The 25,048-nt window shown below is 46.2% G+C and overlaps 1 protein-coding gene and 1 long non-coding RNA gene across 7 annotated transcripts in view; one reads left to right on the top strand and one right to left on the bottom strand.

The window, feature by feature from the left end:
• The first annotated feature begins 276 nt into the window (after positions 1-276).
• The window catches only part of LOC138245821 (uncharacterized), a 51,947-nt gene continuing 27,175 nt past the window's right edge, over positions 277-25,048 (top strand). For 2 of the 5 annotated variants that reach the window (XM_069199763.1, XM_069199764.1), the window contains exons 1-3: positions 277-414; positions 15,709-15,929; positions 16,020-16,069. The gene's annotated coding sequence lies outside the window, so the exon portion shown is untranslated. The remainder of the gene's footprint in view (positions 415-15,708; positions 15,930-16,019; positions 16,070-25,048) is intronic. The other 3 variants (XM_069199765.1, XM_069199766.1, XM_069199767.1) reach the window with 2 other exon arrangements.
• The window catches only part of LOC138245822 (uncharacterized), a 104,917-nt gene continuing 84,198 nt past the window's right edge, over positions 4,330-25,048 (bottom strand). Inside the window, exons 2-3 of one of the 2 annotated variants that reach the window (XR_011194172.1) lie at positions 14,287-14,488; positions 4,330-6,686 (exon numbers count right to left, since the gene is read on the bottom strand). This is a non-coding gene — a long non-coding RNA (uncharacterized lncRNA). The remainder of the gene's footprint in view (positions 6,687-14,286; positions 14,489-25,048) is intronic. The other variant, XR_011194173.1, reaches the window with a different exon arrangement.

The raw sequence follows: 25,048 nt of genomic DNA, 5'->3' as shown, positions 1-25,048 counted from the left end.
CTCAAATCTTCGTTGCTCGTAAGGGAAAATAGCAGGGCATTAGAATGCCTCATCCAAAAACTGTAATTTCACTCCTAAAATGAAACATCACAAAATAATGCGCCAGCCTTCCCATTGCTAAACATGCCCCAGCGTTTCCAGCATGCAAATTGATAACATCACTTGAGTGCAGCTAGAGCAGCCGCCTCCACATTTCCGTAGTTCTAGCCTCTTTCGGGACTTGTTCCGGCCAGCACCGGAAGTGTAATTTTTCAGGTCTCCAACACACCGCTCCGCGACCCGGAACAGGAAGCACAAAAAAGGGCAGGACAATGCGGCAGGCGATACCAGCTGATAACTCTCTTACCATGGATTAGACAGAAAAACTCCCTTCCAAAGTGCGATATTGGAACGATGCGTTGCTTTGTTCATGGGGTAAGCAGTCTGTCATCTAGATATTTTCATCTCTGTGCCTAAACCTTGACCGTAACCCGGAGAAGAGAAGGGTTGTGTGCTTTTGGACTTTTTTATGCGTATAGGAAATGAGCGACTTGTAGGTGTCTAGGCGCTCGTCTCTGTGAGGTGTCAGAGGTGTATTTGCGCGTACCTGTGTGTGTGTGTGCGCCCGCTTTTCTACTGGATGGGATTGCGTGCTTGTAATTTTTATGGGGAAGGATAGAGTTGCGTGCGTGGGCTCTGTAAAAAATGGGTAAAAAATGCCGTTCAAAGGTTGGCTAATGCCGGATTTGGGTTTATGGGTTCATGGCTCCTGTTGGCATCTTCATAGTGAAAGAAGAGGACGGGACCTGTTTGCGAACTTTGGTTTCTGTTCTCCTCACTGGGGATCGGTGCAGAACTTGGAAAGAAAAGCACTCAGATGTCCCTTAGGCAGCACCGAGTTTCAGTTTGTTATGCAGGTGAGGTGTTTTGTGTTGTAAAACAAATCAAAGAAAACAGAGAGAGTGCTTTTATTTTTAGTAATGTTGCATAGCGCAAACCATACCTACCGAGGCATCGGAGTGCTTTACAGATAAACAAGAGAAGAATAAATTCATACTTAGAACAACAGGACCGTCTTACTCAAAGGTAAAGATTCTTCACACAAAGTACTTTGGTGGTAGTCTATTACGGCTGCAATATAGATTCTTCCTGCGAAGTACGGATCTATTACATTGGGGGTTTGGGTGGAATTTACAAGGATATGTACATCAAGTGGGGATTATACAAATACATTTCACATTTTGGGGCAGAGCGATGATTTGCTCAGTATCACAGGATAGTGAGCAAAGTGCCGAAGCCAGGTTTCAAACTTGGGTTCTCAGGTTCCAAAGTTTGCAGATGTGGCCACTAGACCACATCGCTTCCTTTGTCTAGGAGGTTTAAAAAACGAGGTGACCATCTCAATCAAGAGAAGAATGATATTTCAGACTTGCGGTTTCACATTTCTTGCTTGCTGGAAACCTGGGGCTTCCACCAGGAGAGAGTAAAAATATTTATTGGCTAGATATGCACAAGCTTTCACATACAGCATTATGGACAACGCAAGCAGGTTAGAACAGGCTTCTCAATTTTCTAGGAGGGGAAATTATTAAGTACAAAATTGGAGTGATGTCATCTGATCTTCTGGCTCCAGATGTAAAGCGGGCTGCAGCATTGATGGCAGATTTTGGTGAATGCACAGTGATTCCTTTACATTTTATAGTTAATTGCTCTGGACTTCGGTCACTATTCCTGTTCATCGCCAAAGTACTTAATTTGCATGACGTTTATTGTCATTCTACGTTCATATGTATGTGATGCACAGTTAAGGAGGTATAACAACTTTCCCATTTATTTTCTTAGTGACATTTAGTGCTTTTTGTTTTATATTTTTGGCGGGAAGTGCAGTTGTGGTGATGCTGTACCAGAAGTAGCCAGGACAGCTTGAAGAGGGTGTAGGTCTCGCTTACATTGCCCCTGATCCATGGAGTGGGTTCTAGTTCATAGACTTCAGCAAGGCACATTGTGGGACTTGGAAACCTGGTGATCCCTTTCTTGGGGATTTTGGTTGAGCATTTCAGGAATGTGGCCAGATTAGGGTCACGTTTGGGGGTTTCCGCTACCTTGTTGGGATATTTGCTCCTGGGCACTCAGAGCAGAGACACTCGCGGGTGTCTGTCATGGCTGTTTCAGATGCGATCGTGAACATAGTCAGTTACTGCAGGAAGTGGGGTTCACTCAGAAGAATGGGGTGGACAATGGAGTCAGGGTCAAAGTCCAGGGGCGGTGCCTGGGTCATTGGAGGAATAAGAGCCTGCAAAATTGGATTGGTCAGGAGGGCTCTAGCGTTGTCTTTTATGATGTATGCTGGGGGCGTTGTCTGAGGCAGAACAGGGTGTGTGCGAGCCATCTCTGTCGTCGCCGGGGGCATGTGAAGGATGGAGAGACCGCTAGTGAATGCACCTAGTGCAGAATATGTGTAGCCCGGGTAGGACCTGTGACGTCCGTGGCATTGTTGCTGCGTGGGGCCAGTCATCGGATTTTGCCCTGGCCTTGCCATGTTGGGGAGAGGACTCAGTGAGGGGAGTTGTGTCCATAGGGGGTATGGACATAGGGTAACGTTTTTTTTAAAATGGTGAGTAAAAGGGCAGGAAAGCCACCACCAAGGCCTTATAAACTGACTGTGAACGAGGCATCTACGGCTTCCACAGTGCTGTCTGCCAGCAAGTAATTGTCATCCTGGCGATAGGGCAGCTCTGGAGCTCCACTGCACTATGCCATGGTGAGAGGCAATTGGTATAGTGAGGTTATGCGATGTGTGGTCTATCTCAAAGCCTGGGTGAGGGAGGCAGTCCCTGAAGTACAAGGATGCTGCCTGTGGTAGATGTTGTCCAGATGCCCCTCAGGATAATCCTGTAATAACCTTAAAACCTGCCCAGGCATAAAGGTGGTGACTGAACTCAACGGCATTTCATTGAGAGGCGCGGGAGGAACAGCTCTCGTGCGGAGCTGCGCATCCTGACTTGCTCAGTTTGGGTTTTCCGCTGTGCGAGAAGAGAGGTTAAAAGAGGACAGAACTGTTTGCACCGAAGCACTCTACCTCCCAGACGTATGGACACTCGTACAACAGTGATAAATACAAGAAATCACAAAATCACGAGAAAGAAGAAAACACTTATCTGAAGGTGAAGCAGCAAAGAAAAAGGATATCAAGATAACAACCGCGCATTTTATATAAGCAGAGACTTGACTAGAAAAAGATGTACAATATAATAAGAACTATGGCAAATGTAGTTTATACTAAAAGTCGATTTTGATTGGCTGCTGTTAGTTATGTTAATAAACAGCAAAGAAGAAGAAACTTAATCCAACGCCTCCAGTCCTGACACAGAATTCATGCTTAAGCACAAAGGCGTCTGTGTGTTGATCAAATGAGAATTTACCCTAAAAAACAAAAGACGAGACGTCTGGAAAAACAGGAACAAGTCTTTTTTTAACATGGGTGTGAAATGTAATAAAATATCTACTTGTCCATGGTACAGGTTGCTTAAAAAATCTACTTGCCATGTAAAAAAAAAAAAAACACTTGTCCCTTTGGTGCCACGTGATGCGGCAACAAATTATTGTAGCAATTTCATTATAGAAGAGCGCTGATTGTAGCATTTCTGATTATGCCAGGGCGCATACTATAGTTGGGTTTGAAACTAGCTATTCCCTTATATTGCCACCTTTCCGCTGGGATTGGAGGTAGTGGTAACTAATAGTTCCATGGTTAGATTGCCCTTTTGTGTCTGTGCAAACCTACTAACTTTCATGTTTTAGGGTTTTTCACCAGCTCTTTTCTAACTTTTTCCCATATGGTGAAAAGTTGGAAGTATACTCCTGACAAGAGCAAAGGTAAACATTTCTTTCACGGTTGGGGGAAAAAGTGGTTGGAGGGAAAGTGAACTTGTATACGCTCAACAGATTTTCCCATAAGCAAATTGACACATGCATATATGCTCGTGCAAAAATGCATTTCACAAATGTTTTGTAGGAATATGATTTCCTGGCCTGCTTCTGTAAATTTGTATGAATTTGTGAAAGCTGTAAGCCTGCACTAATGCAACAACATATACCGTGGGTACACTTATGTGGCTTTCTTTAAGAATTGGGCCCGTAAATCAGTTTAGCTTTAACCAAGACCTTTTGTTTTTATTAAAATTCTATCTCTTTCTCTGTGTATCTATTGACTGGGTTCACTGTGTTTGACTGCATTCTGCTGTTTCACAAGGAGCATATCCGCACACAGTCGTTTTTTTCATCACCAGGAACATTGTGACAATGTGCACTTTTTGGGAACAAAAATATTTTTATTTTTGCCAGTATTGTTTTAGAATGGTCATGGCTCAGTGGCTCCCACAGCTATAAAGCTGTACAAAAACAATGTAAAAAAAAACACGCATTGATGAAACCAATAAAGCTGACCACCAATGTCAGAACTTTCAGCTTTAACAGTGCTTGTTTATTTTTATGTTTTTTATAACCTTGCTGAGACTTGTTATCTTTTTCATTATGAATATTTTTTTTAAAATACGAGCATGCATCAACACATTTTACGAAATGATGCTTAAAGAAATGGTGCCTAACATTTCACAGTAGTTTAGCGAAACATTTTTTTCCTAGTTACATTTTTAATGAACAGTTTTATTTTGAGAATAAAGGGTCATCAATGTTGCTTTCCGGATTCTGGAATTTTTCGCATCTAATCAGAGAGCATTATGGGAGCATTATACATAGCCTCATATTGTTAAACTTTGCAAACGTGTATACATTTTTATACAGGAACCCCTATCAGCAGTGCAGACTGGGGCTTACAACATTTGCTTGGAATGCTCACCCTAATAACAAAGGTTTTGCATTAATGAACCATAAATACAAGTTCGAGCAGTATTAACATAAGAACACAAACATTACCTTAACTGCAGACAATGCCCCTCCCTGATCCATAATGTACATTAAACTGACAGGCAAAGGATTTGTGCTGCAGGAGGTTGGGCCTACTTGTCTCAAGGACATAATACACATGAATACCTTTTGTCCTTGACTCCAAACAATGTGTCCTTGGAGTTAAACTATAGGAATTCCACATCCCTGAATAAAATACCTCAGTCAGGATAGCAGTTACAGAACCTGGGTCTGGGGACTCTCTCCTTGTACATTGAATTGAAGTTCTATACATTTCTATGGGTGCAATAAAGTCATTAAAAAAATTCCTTCCTTGGTAAAAAGAAAAAAGTGCACCGTTGTCAAAGAGTGGTAAACACAATTACAGATAGGGAAAGCAGGTGAGCCCCAACCTGGTGTGGACATAATGTGGACCTGCAAATACATGTCCAGATGTCTGGCCTGAAGGGCGTGTGGTCACTGTGTGTGCTGTGTCCTGATTGACCAGGTGTACCTAACTACATGTGGAACCTAACTTTATGGTGTATTGGGAATGCACACATCCCTCTGGCCATGTGTGTTTTTTTTTTTGGAGCCAATCTCCGGGGACCATTGTAGTGTTGATGCTTTGGGATCTGATATAAGTTTCATGTTTGTGCGTTTGGCTGCTGGCTAAGTGTTACCCCACCTGTGACTAGTCAGTCATTGATGTTGAGGCCTCAGTCTCAGAGCCTGCCTGACCATGTACCTACATGCTGGGGTTGGTAAAGATTTCATGACAGCGAAATCTAACAGCAGTGATGCAACTTAGTTCATATATGAAAATGTATTGTTTGCATATAAAAATGTCTTGTCATATGCATTGTCACTAATAGATCCAATATCAACATTCCCCCCTCTACACCATCAGACCCACAAGTTTTGACAGTCACATTGTCGGTACCTTGTTGTCCCACCTCCCTCGCTACTTGTACTCTACCCAATTTGGGGACTGTGTTTTTACAGCAGGAAACCCCTAATTGTAGGAAACCACACAAAAACAGCAACACAATGAAAACGGGCAACAAAGGCATGCACAAAAACCGGTCAGCCACCGTGGGACCCAGGAGAACCAGTTTGTGAACCGCTCCTCTTCAGGCATGTCCTTCTTTAGTCGGTGCAATGCTTGAATGACAAGTATAGGAGTTCCCTTGTCCATGTCACTCTCAGGTTTAATAGTGCAGTAGTATGCACCGATCTTGACGCGCACCCCACCCTCCATTGCGTTCATAACGTCTAACACATGCCGATGTTTCATCCCCATGAGACGGATGATTCTCAGATCTTCCTTGATTGCATTAAGGCGGAGCTCAGTACTGTTCATCATTTTGAGCATTTCCCACCGGGTAATTTGTAACCCGCAGGCTATTGATTTAGCCTGTAAGGTGAAGAAGGGTATGGACCGGCTTTCCGATACTCAGGCAGTCGGTGAACAGTTTAAACTCCTCATGAATGTCCTTGTACTAAGCCCAGCCAAAATAATCAGCAGCTCTTCTCCTTCGAGTCTGATGCTACAGTGTTGTTTTCTTCCTCGATGGGTGGTAGTACATTTCAGACAGATCTTCTCCAGGGATGACCAGTGTTGTGGTGTGTATGGTGACGAGTGAGCAGAGGCCATGTCATCCAGGGGCGAGTTGGGTGGAAGCAAACTCCCGCACTGCCAGTAGGTGTCGATCAGCATGGAGGTACCCCATTGCATGTCCAGAATGTGCAGTATTGTGTTACAGTTCTCGTTTGTGCCCAGTGGGATGGTTCCTTTGACTCTGAAACATAAGGAATAGAGTGTGAGTTTCCCTTCTGTCCACATGTACATGTCTATCTCAATGTCCCAGATCTCCTGACATGGGTTATATATGTTGTTGTTTAACCCTCCCCTTCGAGACCCATTTTCATTTGTGTCATCAAGGTGGATGGCCCTGCACTGAAACTCTGTCTGGAGTCTATTTGTTATTAACAAAGACAGCCCCAGACACGCACAGGGGCAATCTCGGACTACAGATGGGAGTGGACGTGTATGTACACTGGTTGGGGAGTTTAGCTACCTCGAAGAATCTCTTCTCATGACAATCTCAGGGCCAAACGGTGTCCTCCCCTATAACTCCATTCCTGCACATCCTGCAAAGCTCAGTTTGGATATCACCAGGCTCAGTAAGAAGATACAGTGCTGTAGGATTGTTCTCATAGCAGGACAGGTTTACTACTTCCCTCTGGGGCTCTACTCTATTAGGTTGTATTTTGGCCTTAATTCTGCACATGTACAGATGGAGAAGACATTTAGCTTTTTCAGGGGCTACCTCTTGAGATAAGAAAAGCCCGTCTGCGCCTACTGCATGTGGTATCAGCAAACCGACATAACATGACCAGGCTGATGTCGTGGACCCTACAGCAGTCCTGTGCTGATAACACTAGTGCATGTGGGATACTGGTGTTGGGTGCAGTGTAATTAAAGGTGATGTGAGTGAGGTCCCTATACAAGCGTGGTGACAATTTTAGATCAAGCATAGCAGTGCGCAAGTGCTGCTTTTTGACGTTTTGTAATCTATTCTGTCGACTTCAACCACACCCATCACTTTCATTGGTTCTTGGGCTTGCCTTTCAAAAATCCCCCAATGTCATTGGTGAATGATTTACGCTTGTCTCACCTCGAGGCTGTTTTGTTACGCCTTGCAGACTGACCCTGTTAAATGGATTATTGCACCATCAGCCATATACATTAGTGTGGGTGCACTCCTTTTTTTTTTTTTTTTTTTTTGCCTCTCCCCTTCGCGCTTCATATCGGCCAGGGCGCTTTGAAGTTTCATACAGCGCAAACTTGATTGGTGGTATGTGCAGCACTTTGCATGACTACCAGTTAAGTCACATTGTTCACACTGGTACCGAATTGTAGTAATTTCTATTTTTTGGGCCCCTCTAATACACACACTGAGTTTTTGACTCCCCGTCTCCCCAACCTTCACCATCTTTCTGCTCACTTGACTCCATTTTCCTTACACCGTAATGTGTTCCCTGTTTGCACACTGTCTTTCGTCTTGGTGTCCGATACATGTGCACAGACCGGGCAATTTGCACGCTCGCTCCTATGACTAAGTTAATGATTGCCACGGTGCAATTGCCATCCTCGAGGCGTTCTGTTTTTTAAAACTTAATTCTAAACCCATGTTCTGATCAGATTTCACTCTGGTCTGGACTCAAAGGATCTGAAATGAAGCTGGCAGGACTGTGCTGCATGAACTCTTGTATAGGAGACAGATGGGGTGCTCACTGTAAAACCACAACCCCATTGCATACAGTTTATTCTAAAAGTATTTCACTGGCCCCGTTGCTATTGTCAATTGCTACGGCCCCCTTGCTCTGTGTGACCCAGAGTACAGGCATCACAGACCATAGCAGATTTTCTTGTGGCCAGAACTTTGTGGATGTTACAGATATATTTTATGAGCTGTGGTATTTCATTATTACTGTTTGGCCAGTGTCTGTGCTAGTACTGTTGGGACTTGTCAAGGTGGTGAGCCCAAATAATGGTTTTATATTGAAAGAAGTGTGTATGAAATAAAAAAAAAAAAAACTATTCTATTATGAAGCTGGCTTGCTGCAAATCCACTGGTCCCTGCTACTGGTGCGGGACTATTTTCTGTGACTGCGAACCAAAAAAATATAGCAATGTTGACCGTTCTTTTGTCACCCTGATCATTAGCACTAACATAGGCCAGTTCTGTGGGTGAAGCCAGGGTAGGACTGATTATTTTGTTATCCTCTTTTATGCACCTTCGAACAGGGCCCTGCTGTTTCTGAGTTATGTGGCAGGAAAGGACCAAAGTATGAGTAAGGGTTGACCAATTTATGTGGCAAGAAAAGTCCAATTCGGCATTTACAATCCCGATAGCTTTAAATCTTGCAAATGTGAGACCTAGTGCATTGCAAATGCTTGTTCAAATTGACTCCATCACACCAAACTGTTTTTGGAAATGCATGGATTGGGTAGCATCCCTAGCAAACAGAAAATGTATAAAGGCGTAAAAATACATCACTTAGGAAACATTGTGGTGGACTTTCAGGTGATTCCGGCTGAGATGTCCATGATTTTCTTGGTGATGAGAGTTTTCAGAGTTGAAAAAGAGTTTGAGCAAATTGTTTGCAGCTAGACGTGGTACGGGATCCCGTTGGGGGTATGGATGGGAAAAAGTCCTTGAGGTGATTGTGGCTCCTGATCCTGCTGGATGCAAGAGTTTTTGGAGCAGTCTGTGGCTCTTGATCCTGCTTGTGGTTCTCATGCAGCCGCTGAGAAGGCTGTGGTTCACTATAGAGGTGGTGCACTTAACGGGCCGACTGCAGACCTGTTTGGGAGGAGCTATGTTTGGTCAAAGAAAAGGACATTGCTTCTTTGTGTGTTGCCAGTGAATCCTTAAAAAAATGTGTTTTACATGAATTTGGTGAGGCACTGGAGGGTTGCCCCCAATCCTGGATACATGGTTCTTTAAAAAATAGGTTATTTTTATAAACCTTTTATTATCATATGTCATTGGACCTCTCCCCCTTTTCATGCTTGACCACGTGTGCATTTGAATGGTATGTGTTACGGGGTGATCCTCGTGTATGTGAGTAGCTTTTAACATTAGCTGGTGTTCTGTTGGTGTTGTCAGACCTTCAGAGCCCTAGTGTACACATGGGAGAGTCGTCAGAGCGGGTGGTATTTCTGGCCTACACGTGTGCGGGAGATGTAGAAGAGGAGTTGTGTCACGCTGAATGTTGATCAGTGATCACAACATGACATAAGGTCTCGTGTTCACCCTTCTGGTCTCAGCACATGGCGCGCTACGTGACCCTCCTGTCCTCATTGTCCCAACAATGCTTTTTTTTTCTCTTGAGGCTTCCTTTGGGCTTGCTTTGGGATTCTTCATTTAGCTCTTGGGTGCTTCCCAAGACCTCTGATCTTTATTGTTTTGTACCGTGCGGTCAAGGTTTATTCCCTGGCCCTCTTATCTCTGACTTGTGGCGTTCGATTTTGGGATTGTTCCTCCCTTAAAACGTTGAGACCTTGCGTATCGCTCTATTGCTAGGCTTGCTGCAGAGGTGAGCATAATCCTGCATTCTGCTTTGCTCAGAACTGCAATGGATCTTGTGTACTCCCTTCCCTGGCATCCTCCCTCTCCCTTGGACCAGCTCTTTTTGGGCCTATGGTTCCCGGCTGCTGTTGGGAAGTTCTGAGGGTAAGGAGGAGGTAAAAGACATCGCCATATGGAGAGTCTGGAATAAGACAGGGAACTCGTCAGAGTTTGTCTGGATTATGGGAATGGACTGGGGCAGCTGTATGTCCTGAAGAAACCTCCTTTCTACTGACTTGATGCCGTGTGGTGCCCTGTTGGAACTCATGTGTGCGCTGTGAGCGTTATGTGGTCTTCGCTACTCTGAGCGCATAGGAGGCCTGGCTCCTGACACTGGAGAACAGCTTTGTTTTGGAACATAAATGGGGGCCCGATTTGGCTGGGGGCTGCTGAGGGCACTATTGCTGCTGGGGCTGTGTGACAGACATTTCGTCACGGTTGGGGGAACAAGAATGGGTACCTTTTATTTGCCAATCGGAACCAGTCCCATGTGTTTGTGGGTTCGAGGACCTTGGGTACCTGCCTTTAAGCGGTGGTTGCCCCTCTTCTTCAGACTGCCCCCCCCCCTGGGATGTGGCCGACAGCCCCGCTGTGGGGGGACCAGCATCAGAGTGGGGGACTGGGCTCCAGCAGGCACCCAGGAATGGTGAACTTTAGCGAGGATTCCCAATCGAGAGCTGCACAGTAACCCAGAATGGTGGACTCTGGTGAGAATACCGGTCGACAGCCGTCCAGCAACCCTGAATGTCCCCAAGTACAAGTAAAGGTTGAAGTCCCTAATGCTGTTCTTGTTTGCCTTTGCTATTGAATTTTACTACAGTGAATATAAAGGTGTGTGCCTTGTACCAGGGGTACTGATGCTTTACTGCACATTTGGGCTTTGTGTCTGTACAAAGGCCTTGCTTCCCCAAACAGCTAGCCCTCCCTGCTACAGCTGTGGCCCTGGTCCTTGCCATGCTTTGGCAGACACCATGTTTGTCTGCTCACCGATAATGCTGCTTAGCAGACTCTTGACATTGCCTATCATTAGAGTTACCCCTGCTGTGTACTTCTCAAAGCATGAGATCCATTTACCAGCCCCATCCAACGACGACAGCAGCTTGGTTCAAAGCTCCTCCTTGTCCATCTGAGCCCATGGCACATAGATGGTCCCTGATTTACCCTTCTGTAGTAACAGGCATATTCTCATTAAGGACATCTCCACTGGTTTTCCCTCCACACAGTGTTCCAATCTTCTCAGGCACTCCTGCGTGTAAGGCAAGTTCCACTTGGGATCTCCCTTCTAAGCTGTATGCAGTCTTCGGCAATCGCTATGTCCTCCAGTTTGAAGGATCCCTCCTCCGGCCGGGGCCTATTGTATTGATCACTTCTCTCAGTCCATCAGGCTTGCAGGTGTCAAAAGGATTGTGTGAGGAATCTCCTTCCTCCTGAGCTACTATATCCCTTGGGGTTGGTTTACCTGTTCTGCGCGTTCGGGGGGAGAAGCGGATGTCCTTGTCTCTGCTCTCCTCGTGCGCACACAGAGGTGCCATCTTTGTCCTCCTGGGTCTGCATCAGGCTGCATTGTTCCTTTAGTTTCTGGTCAGCTCTTCTCCTTCGCTGGCGCTCAGGTGAGGCACACCCCGTCAGAATCTTCCCTTCTGATTCTATCTCAGATTCTCCATAACTGGGGGCTCTGTACATACCCACATCCTCCTTGGGTGGGCGGCACTCTACTCTAATCTCTCAATGGGTTTACAGGGTGCAATCTCAATTTCAATCCCAATATTTCTCTCTTTCTTTCTCTCTCTTTTTCTCCCTCTTTCTTTCTTTCTCCCTCTTTCTTTCTTTCTCCCTCTTTCTTTCTTTCTTTCTTTCTTTCTCCCTTTTTCTCTCTCTCTCTCTCTCTCTCTCTCTCTCTCTCTCTCTCTCTCTCTCTCTCTCTCTCTCTCTCTCTCTCTCTCTCCTTTCTCTCCTTTCTCTCTCTTCTTCCTTCTGCCCTCCCTAGTGCGCGCCTTTCCCTTGACCCCCATCTTGATTGCCTCTTTCCCACTGAGCTATTCTCTGTCCTTCTAAGTCGGGTCCTGCTCTCATGCTCGCTCTTTGTGGTTTCCTTAACGACCTGAGTACACCCTGTGGCTCTCTCCTTGCTGCCAGATCTTGCAGGACTGGGACCTCTTCCCTCACTTTTGCTAGCTGTTTCACCGTCCAAGACTGCTATAAATCTCCCTTTCCCTCTGGTTTTCTACCTGGAACCAGTGGGAGTGCTTGCTCTCTGTGCCGCTGAGGCTCGGTCCGCCGACAGTGACAGATGAGGGGGGGGAGGGTTGAGCTTTGGGCTGCTCTATTGCTTGACTGAAGTGGTGCAAGGAGTGTCGGGGCATGTTGGTCTGCCGTGCCTAGACCTAACAGCCTGCTGTTTTATAGGGGCCCTTTGAAGTCCCTTGACCGGTGGGTTAATGTATCCTAACACGGGGATGGCAGGCTTCGGGGAGAGCACCTCCATACCTTCATGTAGTGGGGGAGGTGTAGACGCCTTGCTTACCGATGGTGGGTCAAAGCTTTTGGCCTGTATGTCCTCAAAGATGGCCCATAGTTCTAGCAACGCTTCCCTTTTGTCCTTCTTTTGCCCCCTGTATTTTGTTTGTATGTATGTTCTTGTGTGTTCAATTTTATTAGTGTTGAATGTTCCTTCTTTTGGCCAGGGGAATGTGTGTGTGTGTCTGTCTCCTTGTAGCGTTGGTAAACACTAAAAGTTCAAGATAAACACTATTCTTATGAGGACCGGTCCCCGTAGTTTCAGGCGAGTGTATCAAAAAACGAAAAGTGTAGTTATATTTGCCTCCGTCCGCTTTATAACCTTCCCTACTATCAAAGCACATGTGCAGTTAGAATAGTAAATACACACTCCATTACGGTCAATGCATGATCCTCCTAGTTATAGGTATGATGTGTGTTTGTGTGTGTGAGACTGACTCATGGCAGAATTTGCTAAGCTTTTGGGCCTGAATGGTGAATGTACTCTGCATGTGCTCCATGGTAGCATTTGGGTGGTCTTTTAGGGGATGGTTACTCTTTCAGTTTTTTTTCATGCATTTATGGCATTTTTAAGTTATACGTGCCCTAACTTTCTACTTTTATAGGATTTTCTTTGCCTAATTCACTAACTTTTCTGTTTTTTAGAGATTTCTAAATTTTACTCTGGTGATGGGAAAATATGTACAAGGGTATTACTGGATCTACTCAGCAATGTTAAATATATACACAAGGGCTTTACCAACTCTAATCTGGTGAGGGAGGATATACACATTAGGATTCCTAGATCTAATGAGCTCAGCATTATTCACAGATGCATCAAAATAAACATTTAACAAACAAATGCATGAAGAATCACCAATCCTAGGAAAAAGTGCAATTGTTAACTCACCGCAATTTGAAATTTGGCGCCAAAATAGCAAGCCTTACTTGTGAGAATCAGCAATATCTTTATTTATACATTAAAACATCCACAAAAACACAAAATTTAAAACAAACACTGTCACATTGGTCTACCAGTATCTTAATATCAAAGCAGACTAGGCCCCAAAAATAAGGGGAACAGCCCACCCGCAATGCCATAGCCCTGCCCACTCCGAATGCATGTTATCCTGTGATCAAGGGAAGCTCTGCGCTGGACTTGGGTAGCCTGATAATCTTGTTGATACCAGCTCAGGGGAAAAGATTGCAACAGTTTATGCAGAGAAAGAAGGGACTTACTTTGATCACCATAGACCCTTCTTCGCAAAAAATACAAGCTATGCCTAATCTCCTGGATCCTAATCGTTCTATTGCCCTAATGTCGGAATTCCCCGTGTCACACCCGGGGGCCCTGCATACCATCTGTCGCGCCCAGCGGTCCAGTTGAAGCACACCTCTCACTTCTTTCAAATACCACCAGTGTTAAAAAACCGGTGGCACTGAGGAAACCAGGATAGCCTAATAAGATAGTAATGTGGGTGCTATATCACACCCAGAGATTATGCGTCCCAACTGCATCACGCCCAGCGGTCCAAAGCCACCTCTTAAAACGGAGAGCTAGCTCTGTGTTATACCCAGAGCCTTATGCATACCATTGGTGTCACACCTAGTTGTCCAAGTGGCCAACAACCTAAAAACCCTCTAGCACACCCAGGGGTTAAGCGTACTATCTGTGTTACGCCCAGCGGCCCAAGCGATCACCCTTCTCAACGCTGACAATCAATAAATTGACTTCTGCCGATTATGCTTATTCCTAGTCTCTTACCCTTGTGAGGGTGCCTTTAGGACTGACCTCTGTCCTGACGATTCAGCAGAACTTCCAATCAATTGCGGCATCTGCTCACCTTTCTTGTTGTGCAAATGCGAAACCGTCCAGGCAGGGTCCCCTTACTTTAGTTGTGGTCGGGTCCGAAGAACCAATTGGCTCCTGGCTGGCTCGCCAAAATGTTGCTCGAATGAGGGTTTACCTTTAAAAAAAAAAAAAAAAAGACAATAGGCATCCGGCAAAACAGGAAATGGTTTGTTTAATTAAACATTACGGCCGGAGAGCGGTTACAGAACTCTCCTTGTATATCGAATTGAAGCAAATTTTAGACATTTCTCTGGGTGCAATAAAGTCATAACAAACATTCTTTCCTTGGGGAAAAAAAATGAAAACAGTTATCAGAGTCGTAAATACAATTCCAGATAGAGAATGCAGGTGGGCCTTGACCTGGCATTGACATAATGTGGGCCAGCGAGTACTTGTCCAGATGTCCGACTTGAGGGGTGCGTGGTCTTTGTGTGTGCTTTGTCCTAATTGGATTGGCTAAGTGTATTTAACTACATGTGGCATCGATGGTCTTTCGGGAAAGCACGCATGCCTCTGGCCATGTGAGTTTTATTGGGGCCAGTCTTCAAAGACCATTATAGTGTTGCTGCCTATCTGTGTGATCTGATCTGATCTAAGTTTTCATGTTTGTGGGTTTGGCTGCTAGCTAAGTGTTACCCCACCTGTGTCCTGTCAGTCAATAATCTTCAGGCCTGGTTCTCAGAGCCTGCCTGACCAAGTATGCATGTGCTGGGGTTAAATGGGAGTACACAACAGGGGAATCTAACAGTGGTGATGCAATTTTGTTCGTATATGAAAATGTATTGTTCATATATAAAGATGTCTTATTGTGCGCATCGTCATTGATCAACCCAATGTCAACATGTGTTTAGAGCATATTTCATAACCTTCTAAGTAGGTCACACTATGATCAACAACCTTTTCAACCCAATGCAAATCAGAATACCTTATGATAAAAATCTTCTCATAGTCCAGCATTCCTGGTTAGGATACTATATACAGGGTGCCTCAGGTGGTGGAAGGCTTGTATGCATTCATCATCCCAAGGGTATTGTATCAGTCTCCTCGTTGTGCTTCAGTCTCTGTAGAGGTTTTGTAATTGTGGAAATACACTGACCATTGTAGCCAACCATTCCTAGAAATATCTTTACTTCTTGCTGTGTTGTAGAAGGATTATTTCTCAGAATTGCAGATATGCTTTTTAAACACCTTCCCCATTCGTCTATTAAGTTTATGTCCCAAATAAATGACTTATTTTTTACACTATTAGATTTAGAAGGGGACACTTTACTGACATTTTCAGCCAAATATCAGTGCAATTGTGTCCAATTTATAACCCTGTTTTGTCTTTTCTAGAACCCTCAAATCATCAGTGTACTCCACCAGCACTGAGCCACAAGGCACTTTTAAAGATTCCACATCTTTCTTAAGTATTTGGGAAAGATTGATAAGACTCTACATATACACCGTGGGATCTACGCTAAACAAGAATCTTATTTTGCAATATGAGTACAAAAAGAAATTGACTATTCTCGGGAAAAGCACTAGAGAAAAATACTGAACAGCGGTGAATTGAGGTGAACCACTCTGTATTTTCTAAAAGTTGAAATAAAATCACGGCTTGATTCAGTACGATTTTGGATCACTATTTCATTTACTTTGCGCAGGTGTTGAACTGTTCTCCATTTCCCATTTGGTTTGCACAAGCCCATTGAAGGTGAGTTACTTGGACTTCCTAGGATTTCTCTTGAAATGCCTTGTTCAGTAATCATTTCAGTGACCAGTGAAATTCCCTCCTATGCTTTCTAAGTAGGTTTGTATTTGAGAATTCAGTGATATACTTCCTTCCATGCTTTCAATTTGATCAATTTATTTTCCTGAAAAAAAATCACAAATATCTCTTTTTACAGTGTTTTTTAAATCTGGATGCAAGTCCTCAGTTGTGAGAACTGAAAACATGCCAATTTCTTTTTTCTTGAATTTTAATTTAGAGTTGACATCATCATCTTTTGTCCGTGTGCAAACACCATCTGATGTGCAATAAAGCATGCAATTTAACTGCACAAAAGATCATGATCCAACAGATCACTCAAATTGATCAGTTTTTTTAAATCGCGGCTTCTCACCTGTGAGGGTCTGAAGGTGCTGGGGGCCCCTCACCCCAAGAGCTACATCTTTCTGTTCTTCCTGGAGATGGTGGTGCAGGGGGAGGTTGTTCCAGCCCTTTGCTGCTATGTAGGTGAAGGTACGCACTCTGTGGTTTTACTGATGCGAAGGATGGTGGCCGGGGCCAGCTGGGCAGAGCGGAGGGATTTGGCGGGGTGTGGAAGGAGACGCAATGGTTCAGGTAGGCTGGTCCTGTGTTGGTTGGTTGCTGCGTAGAGGGCATTGCTGTAGTCCAGTTTGCTGCTTACGAGGGCTTGGATGACTGTTCTTCTGGTTTCGGTGGGTATCCATTTGTAGATCTTTTGGAGCATGCGGATGGTGTCCATGATGAATCCTAGGTTGCGTGCATGGTCGGTGGGAGTCGGGCGGGCGGCTCAGAGAGTGGCAGGCCACCAGGAGTCATCCCATGCAGAGGGGGTGGAGCCGAAGATGAGGACTTCTGCCCTGTTGGAATTGAGTTTGAGGATGCTGCTCTTCATCCATTTGGCGATGGCCTTCATTCCTTCGTGGAGGTTGGTCTTGGCGGAGTCCTTGGTGAGGGAGAGGATCAGCTGGGTGTTGTCGGCGTATGAGATGATGTTGAGGTTGTGGGATCGGGCGATGTTAGCGAGCGGGGCCATGTAGACGTTGAAGATGGTTGGGCTGAGGGACGAACCCTGGGGTACGCAGCAGATGATTTTGGTGGTCTCCGAGCGGATGGGGGGAGGCAGACTTTCTGGGTCCTGCCGGTGAGATAGGAGGTGGCCCAGTCCAGGGCTCTGTCGCGGATTCCTCTATTGCTGAGACGTGAGCATAGGGTGTAGTGGCAGACAGTGTTGAACGCGGCCAAGAGGTCCAGGAGGATGACGGCCGCGGTTTCACCGTTATCCAGTATGGTTCTGATGTCATCAGTGGCGGCAATGAGTGCAGTTTCGGTACTGTGGTTGCTGCAGAATCCAGATTGGGAAGGGTCTAGGGTGCAGTTCTCATTCAGGAAACGGGTTAGTTGTCCGTTGACAGCCTTCTCAATGACTTTTGCCGGGAAGGGGAGCAGGGAGATAGGCCGGAGGTTCTTGAGGTCCTTTGGGTCTGCCTTGGGTTTTTTGAGGAGGGCGTTGATATCGGCGTGTTTCCAGCTCTCTGGGAAGGTGGCGGACTCGAAGGAGCTGTTGATGATCTTCCGTAGTTGGGGTGCAATGACGGAACTTGCTTTGTTGAGGATGTGTTGAGGGCAGGGGTCAGATGGAGAACCAAAGTGGATGGTGTTCATGATTTCGATGGTGTCGTTGACGGGGGGCCAGGAAAGCAGGAGGTTGGTCGGAGGTGAATCTGTGATGTTGGTGGTTGCCGTGGGGGTCTGGGAGCTTTTGTGGATGTCTGCAATCTTGCTGTGGAAGTAGGAGGCTAGGGAGTCGCAGAGGTCTTGGGATGGCAGGATGTCATTGGCGTTGGAGCTGGGATTGGAGAGTTCCTTCACAACGTTGAAGAGCTCTTTGTGGCTGTGTGTGTTGTTGTTGAGTCGGTCTTTGAAGGCGGTTCCTTTGGCGGCTCGGATGAGTTGGTGGTGTCTGCGGATGGCGTTTTAGAAGGCTGTGTGGTTGTACAGAGTCTGATCTTGGCACCACTTTCTTTAGAGTCTTCAGCAGGTTTGCTTAGGTTCATGGAGGTTGGCTGTAAACCAGAAGGCCTTTCTGTTGGTGTGTCTGTTGGAGGGATTCTTGATTGGGGCAAGAGTATTGGCACAGGTGTCGACCCATTGCCTGAAGGTGCGGGATGCTGCATCAGTGTCAGTGGTGTCGATGGGTGGGTTCCTGAAGGGGGTCGCGATAAGTTGGTCTTTTGGTGACCTTGTTCCAACTGCAGTGGGAATCCGTTGTGGGTGGTGGTGTGTTGTGGGTTTCTTGAAGGAGAAGTGGATGCAGCGGTGGTCTGTCCAGTGGAGTTTGGTGGTGTGGCTTAAGGTGACGTGATTGTTGGTGGAAAAAATAGGGTGGAGTGTGTGTCCTGCGGAGTAGGTCGGTGTTGTGACGAGCTGTTTGAGGCCAAGGTTGGAGAGGTTGTCGAGCAGGGTGGGGGTGTTGTTGTTGTTGGTGTTCTCAAGGTGTAAGTTTAAATCCCCAAGGAGTATATAGTCAGTGGATGTGAGAGCGCGCATGCTGATGACTTTGGTGATGGTGTTGCTGAACTGCTGTCGGGGGCTGGGAGGCCTGTGGATGAGGGTCCCTTGGAGGGTGGTGTTTGGGTCAGTGTGGATCTGGAGGTGCAGATGTTCGGTGGTTCTGGGTGTGATCCTTAAGATGTTCTTGTGGACGATGGCGATGCCTCCTCCTTGTTGTTGGAGCGGTCCCTGTGGGTGATCTTGTAGCCGTCCAGGGTGGCTATGGCGATGTCAGGCGCTGAGGAGGGGTTCATCCAGTTCTCGGTCAGGAAGGCGACGTCTGGGGAGGCTGAGTCGAGTAGATTGCATTGCTCTACTGCGTGCTTGTGGATGCTGCGAGTGTTGAGGAGGATACATCTGAGATGGTTGCATTCTGCCTTGGTGGGTGGGTCGTTTGCGTGGAGGCAGGTGATGGTGCAGTTCCGGCAGGAGAAGGGTCCTAGGGTGGTCTGCGGGGAGGCTTGAAGGCAGGCGGGAGAGCGGCTGCTGTGAGGGCGCAGAGGGTGGCGGCGTCATAGTGAAGACGTGTGTGGCGGCGGTGGGGTAGGGGTGCGGGAGCCAGGGTTTCTGGTGCTGGGCGAGGTCCAGGCGCAGACGGGCTTGCCTTTGGCGCGGGAGCCAGTGGAGGGTCCTCAGGTGTTGGGAGATATGTTCTCGGCGTGGGAGGTCCAGGATGAGTCTGATGGCGGCATTCTGGATGAGTTGTAGTTTTTTGATGTTTCTAGTCGAGATGCCGGCGTAGAGGGTGATGCCGTAGTCGAGCTTGCTTGTGACTAAGGCGTGGCTGACTGTCCTGCGGCTATCTGCTGGGATCCATCTGAAGATTTTCTTAAGTTTGCGGAGTGTGTGCCAGCGGAAGTAGGCGACTGAGTTTACCTATAGAGGCATGTATAGAGAAGAGTCCAAGATGATACCTAGGTTGCAGGTGTGCTCAGTCGGTGCAGGGGGAGCGCTGAGGGATGTGGGCCACCAGGGGTCGTCCCCAGCTGAGGTGGCGTTTCCGAAGGTGATGAGCTCAGTCTTGTCGGAGTTCATCATGAGGCAGCTTTCGCTCATCCAGGTGGCGACGGCTTCCATTCATGAGTGGAAGTTCCTTTTTGCGGTGTCCCGGTCTTCGGTGAGGAAAATGATGAGTTGTGTGTCATCGGCATATAACACGATGTTCATTCCGAGGCTTCTGACGATGGCTGCGAGAGGGGCCATGTATATGTTAAACAGTGTGGGACTCTGTGAGGATCCTTGGGGGACTCCGTAGTTGACTCCTGTGGTTCTGGATGTGTAGGGCAGGAGTCTGAACCTCTGAGTTCTCCCGGAGAGGAAGAACTGGATCCTTTCCAGGGCTCTTCCGCGGATTCCTATGTCGTGGAGTCTGGTGCGTAGAGTGCTGTGGGAGACTGTGTTGAAGGCTGCTGAGAGGTTGATGAGTATGAGCGCTGAGGTGTGGCTTCAGTCTAGAAGTGATCGGATGTCGCAGGTGGCTGCCAGGAGGGCTGTCTCAGTGCTGTGGTTGCTGCGGAAACCAGACTGGGAGCTGTCCAGGGAGTTGTTACCTCAATGAAAATCCGTAGTTGTGCGTTGATTGCTTTCTCCAGTACTTTGACGGGGTAGGGTAGCAGCGAGATGGGCCGGAAATGTTTTGGTTCTTATGGGTTGGCGGAGTCTTTCTTTGGGAGAGAGTGTATTTCGATGTGTTTCCAGTCCTCGGGGAAGGTACCAGTGTTGATGGAGCAGTTCATCGTGTTTCGGAGCTCGGGCGATGGATGTGGTGGCTCTGATGTAAATGTGGTTGAGGGCAAGGGTCCGTGGGGGCTCCGGAGTGGGTGCTGTTCATGATGCTGACTGTTTCCTCCATGGTGAGTGTGGACCAGCTGTGTGGGTTTTGGGAGGGGTCTGTCGCAGGTTCTGGTGTCAGGTTTTTCCAGGAGGATGCTGTCGTAGATGTTCTGGATTTTGCTGTGGAATAAGATGGTGAGTTTGTCGCAGAGGTCCTGTGACTGGGGGATGCTGGTGGCTTCGGAGGCGGGATTTGTGAACTTGTTGATGACCGAGAAGAGTTCCTCAGAGTTGTGTGGGGAGGAGTTGAAGCTATCCCGGATTGTGTCCCTCCTTGCATTCTTGATGTTTCACCGGTGGGTGGAGGTTGCAGCTCTGAAGGAGGCAAGGTCTTAGCTGGTTTGGCTGTTCCTCCATTTTTTTCTCTAAGCGTCTGTGGTTGCTTTTTGATTCTTGGGAGTTCGGTGGTGAACCAGCTGGCTTTCTTAGGTACACGTTTGGCTGATGTCAGCCAGAGGGGGGCTAGAGTGTTGGCGCATTCGGTGATCCATACATTGGGATTGCGCGCTGCTGTGTTGACGTCATCGGAGTAAGGAGGGAGGGATTTGGCGAGAGTTGAGATGAGCTGCTCGTTGGTGATTTCGTTGGGGGATCCTTGGGGTGCGGCTGCTGGTTGCGGTGATTGTGAAATGTATGCAGCGGTGGTCGGTACAGTCTGGGGTGGAAATGGTCTCGATGGTCATCCAGTTGCTTGAGGTGAAGATGGGGTCCAGTGTGTGTCTTGCAGTGTGACTGGGTGCAGAGACCAGCTCTCTTAGGCCGAGGGTGGCGAGGTTGTCACCTAGAGCGGTGGTGTTTGGGTCGGCACGGTCCTCGAGGTGTAAATTCAGGTCGCCACGGAGGAGGTAGTCGTCTGAAGCCAAGGCCTGGGGGTACCGATGTCTACAATGTCGTTTATGAAGGCTGGGCGGGGGACAGGGGGCCTGTACACAAGGGTGCCGCGGATGGAGGAGTTGTGGTTGGAGTGGACCAGGAAGTGAAAGTGTTCCATGGTGGCGCATTGTTCTGGGATGGCCTTGACACGTAGTGAGGACTTGTGTAAGATGGCGAGTCCTCCGCCCAGGCAGGAGGGCCGGTCCTTCCTTAGGATGCTGTATCTGTCGGGAATGGAGGTGTCTGGTCCCGAGGTGGGGTTGGTCCAGGTCTCGGTAAGTAAGGCAATGTCCGGACTGGCGGTGTGGATCAAATCCCAGAGTTCAATGGCGTGTTTATGGAGGGATTGGGTGTTCAGGAGGAGGCAGTGGCTGGGGTTATGGAGGGTGTTGTTATCTCTGTGTGTGGAGAGTACCTTCAGCTTGTTGAGGCCGGTGCTGAAGTTGCAGTTTCTGCAGGTGAAAGGTCTGTGGGTATCCTTTGGGGAGATGATGCAGTAGTTGCTGAGGCGTCCAGTTTTAAGGCGGTGGAGGGTTTCCGTGTCATAACTGAGGCTGGCCATGGGGTGGCTTAACAGAGATCCAGGGTTCCTGGCGCTGGGCGCGGGCCGGGGCAATTGCCCTTGACTGCCGCCATTAATAAGGGGGTGGAGGATCGGTCAGCTGGGAGGGCTGGAAAGGTGCTTTGTGAAGAGGGGGTGCCAGAGCGGCGCAGGAAGGAGGCAGGGACAGCAGGGGAGAAAAAAGGGAAAGGAATGGAAAAAACAGAAGTAAAAGGAAAACAAGTGGAAATGGCAGAAACAAAGCAAGAGTGAAAGAGAGATAGAGAGAAGATACTTACTTGTTGATGGCCACTAGACCACCAGGGATGAGGTGCAGGGACGAGCCTGCAGGTGGAGTAGGGCCTCGAACTGGGAGTTGGGAGACTCTCAGTTAGTCCCAGGCAGAGGCGGCAGCGGCAGCAGCAACTTGTCTCGCTAATTATAAACATGATTCCTTGTAGTTGATCCAATTTTTACAGGGGCATTTCCTGACAACTTACTAATCTTTTGGTATTTGAAAATCATCCTATGTCTTCTTTTCCTAAGATGGGTAGGTCTGGAACTTTCACTGGTTTGACCGTGGATTGGGTATTTCTTGTATCAAATAAAAATGAAGCAAGATATTAATCTCTCCTTCCAAGTATAGACCATCTTGGTACCTCTAGGACTGCACTAAGCGTGCAATTCTCCTCCCAAGGCACCATCATTGTGCTTGATTTGATCCAAAGGGAACTTTGAGTTTAACTGCAGAGTGTGGAAAATTGTCCTTAATTACTGAATGTTTTTGCTGAAATTTTAAATTTGTTTGAAACAATGATGTAGTATTCTGCATAGGTTGTTGTAGGACTGGAGCTAAAGTTATATTCCCATTGAACTGCTTTTTAATCTGCATGTTCTACACAAATGCAGGTAGGGCTGGTAATAGAGTTCCAGTTGCTATTCTGCTGCATGAGATTCATTTGAAGGGCCATTTGCATCTCATTTTGCAATCTCTTCACGTGAAATGTACATTTCCTTTTCTGATCTACCTCTCTACCATAAATGTGACAAGCTTCTGATTTCATCTTGAATATCATTAGCATTCTAAATATTGCTGATGGAACCTCCAATCTACACTCAGAACTATCATTTCCATCTTGCATTCCCACCTTGAAAATAAACATGACCCCTTTCTTAAAGAACAGAGTCCGCACCACCCTCAACTTTTCTTTTGTCGTTTTCTTTTTTGCATCACAATATTTACTGCAATACTTCGCTTAGGCACGGATTCCATTTAATGTTTTTGAGTGCCAACTCATCACACTTTACTGAAACAGTGTACTGGGTTTCAGATGCTCACCAAGCACATAAAAAGAAACAAATCCTGACACCCCTTCCTTTGAAGGATGACCAACTCCTGCTGCCTTTAAATGTTCATCAGTCTCTCATAGTATGCTTGAAATGACTCATCTGCATTTTTGTCTCTTTCATGATTATTGACCAGTTAACCAATTTCTGTAAAATTACATTTCAGATGTTCAGTAACCCGAGTATACTTTTGCATGACAGTCAGTGAAGGCTTAAAAGTAAGGACGCTCACTCTGCCGTTCTTTAGCGGGCCATTGTACTATTGTCTTGCACTCAATCCACAAACATTTAAGCAGAATAATTGAAGGCCATGCATCCCGATCATCACTTAGTGCCTCGCCTTCGAAACGATCATAATTGTCTCTACCTCATATACCACTTTTTCTGGTTCCTTTAGCCTTCAGGAAATTATTTGTAAAGGTCCACAAATCCCATCTAGCCCAAGGAACATGCACATTTGGTCCCCCAGGCACTTCTTGCAAAGTGAAATCTTTCAGCTGTCACTGCACATTCACTCAAGCTTATGACTCTGTTCGAATTACTCTTACTTCTGAACCCAATCATCTGTAATTTTTCACATTCTCCCAGTCTCTGATCAAGTCAATTAATTTTCTGATATTTGTTCTCAGTGGTACAGTGTTTTCTATTTGCAATTCACATTTCGTCAGTATCATTCTGTAAGGTTCACAAATCAGTTTTTCTTATGATTTGTACATCCAATTCCTCATCCGACCTCTCCATTTTTTCGTATGCATACTTAGCATATTTTCCTGCTTCCTAGTTCACAAACACGAATTTTTCTTTATCCACAAATTGGTTTAAATTCTCTTAAAGATATAATGTGTTAATTTCAACAACTGTTGCCTCACATGACTGTAGCCTCAAAGATTATTTTGGAATGCCTTTCACTCAACCAACTTCTTCTAGGTTCTTGTGTTTCTGTATGGGTCTCATTATATGGAAGATGTCGAGTTTTGTCATGATTATCAAATCGTTTATAAATTTGTTATTTTCCTCAGAATCACTTGTTTCCACTCTCCTCTCACATTTCTTCTCATGTGTGGTTTCTGCCTTACTCTTTTTTTTTTTTGTTTTTGTTTTTCTCTGAGTTAGTAGCAATCACTGGGAAAACGTCCCGAGTTTCTAACGCATTCTAACGCCATTCCTTTTTCCATAAACAAAATATTGGTCTAACCAACTATTCATGGCCTTATCAACTTGACCCTTTTAACATTTTTTTTTTTTTTTTTTTCTCATTGGCCACATAATCCCATTTATTCAGAGCCTCAACCTGTGTAGCTGTTGGTTACGGTCTCATCAAACATAGTGTTCTCAGGAATTTCCAATTTTTCATCACCCTAATTAACCGTAGACATTTTAAAGCCCCAGACACTTACTTGGTGATTCAGCAGCATCTCGTATGCAGCCTTCCAACTGGAAGTGGAAGATTCCCACTATAGAATGATTTTTTTACATTTTGTCATAAGCGCACCCAGCCCTGATTCAAGCAAATTTTCGCAATCCGTGTAATGAATTAAAATACAATTTCAAAATGATGCATTATTAAAAACATAATGCACAATGTCAATAAAGCAAATAAGCTGTTATCTGCCTTCCGGAACCTGGTGAGGGAATGGCGATTTTCCAATTGTAATGAAGAGACAGGGGTGTGGAATTTATTAAAATATCTACTTGTCCACGGGACAGGTTGCTTCTCAAATCTACTTGTCCTGTAAAAAGATCTACTTGTCCCTTTGGTGCCATGTAGTGTGGCGCCAAATTATAGCAGCAATCTTATT

This window comes from Pleurodeles waltl, chromosome 7 (assembly GCF_031143425.1).
Source record: "Pleurodeles waltl isolate 20211129_DDA chromosome 7, aPleWal1.hap1.20221129, whole genome shotgun sequence".
In the NCBI taxonomy this organism is placed as follows: Eukaryota; Metazoa; Chordata; class Amphibia; order Caudata; family Salamandridae; genus Pleurodeles; species Pleurodeles waltl.
This window is presented reverse-complemented; position numbering and strand designations above follow the sequence as displayed.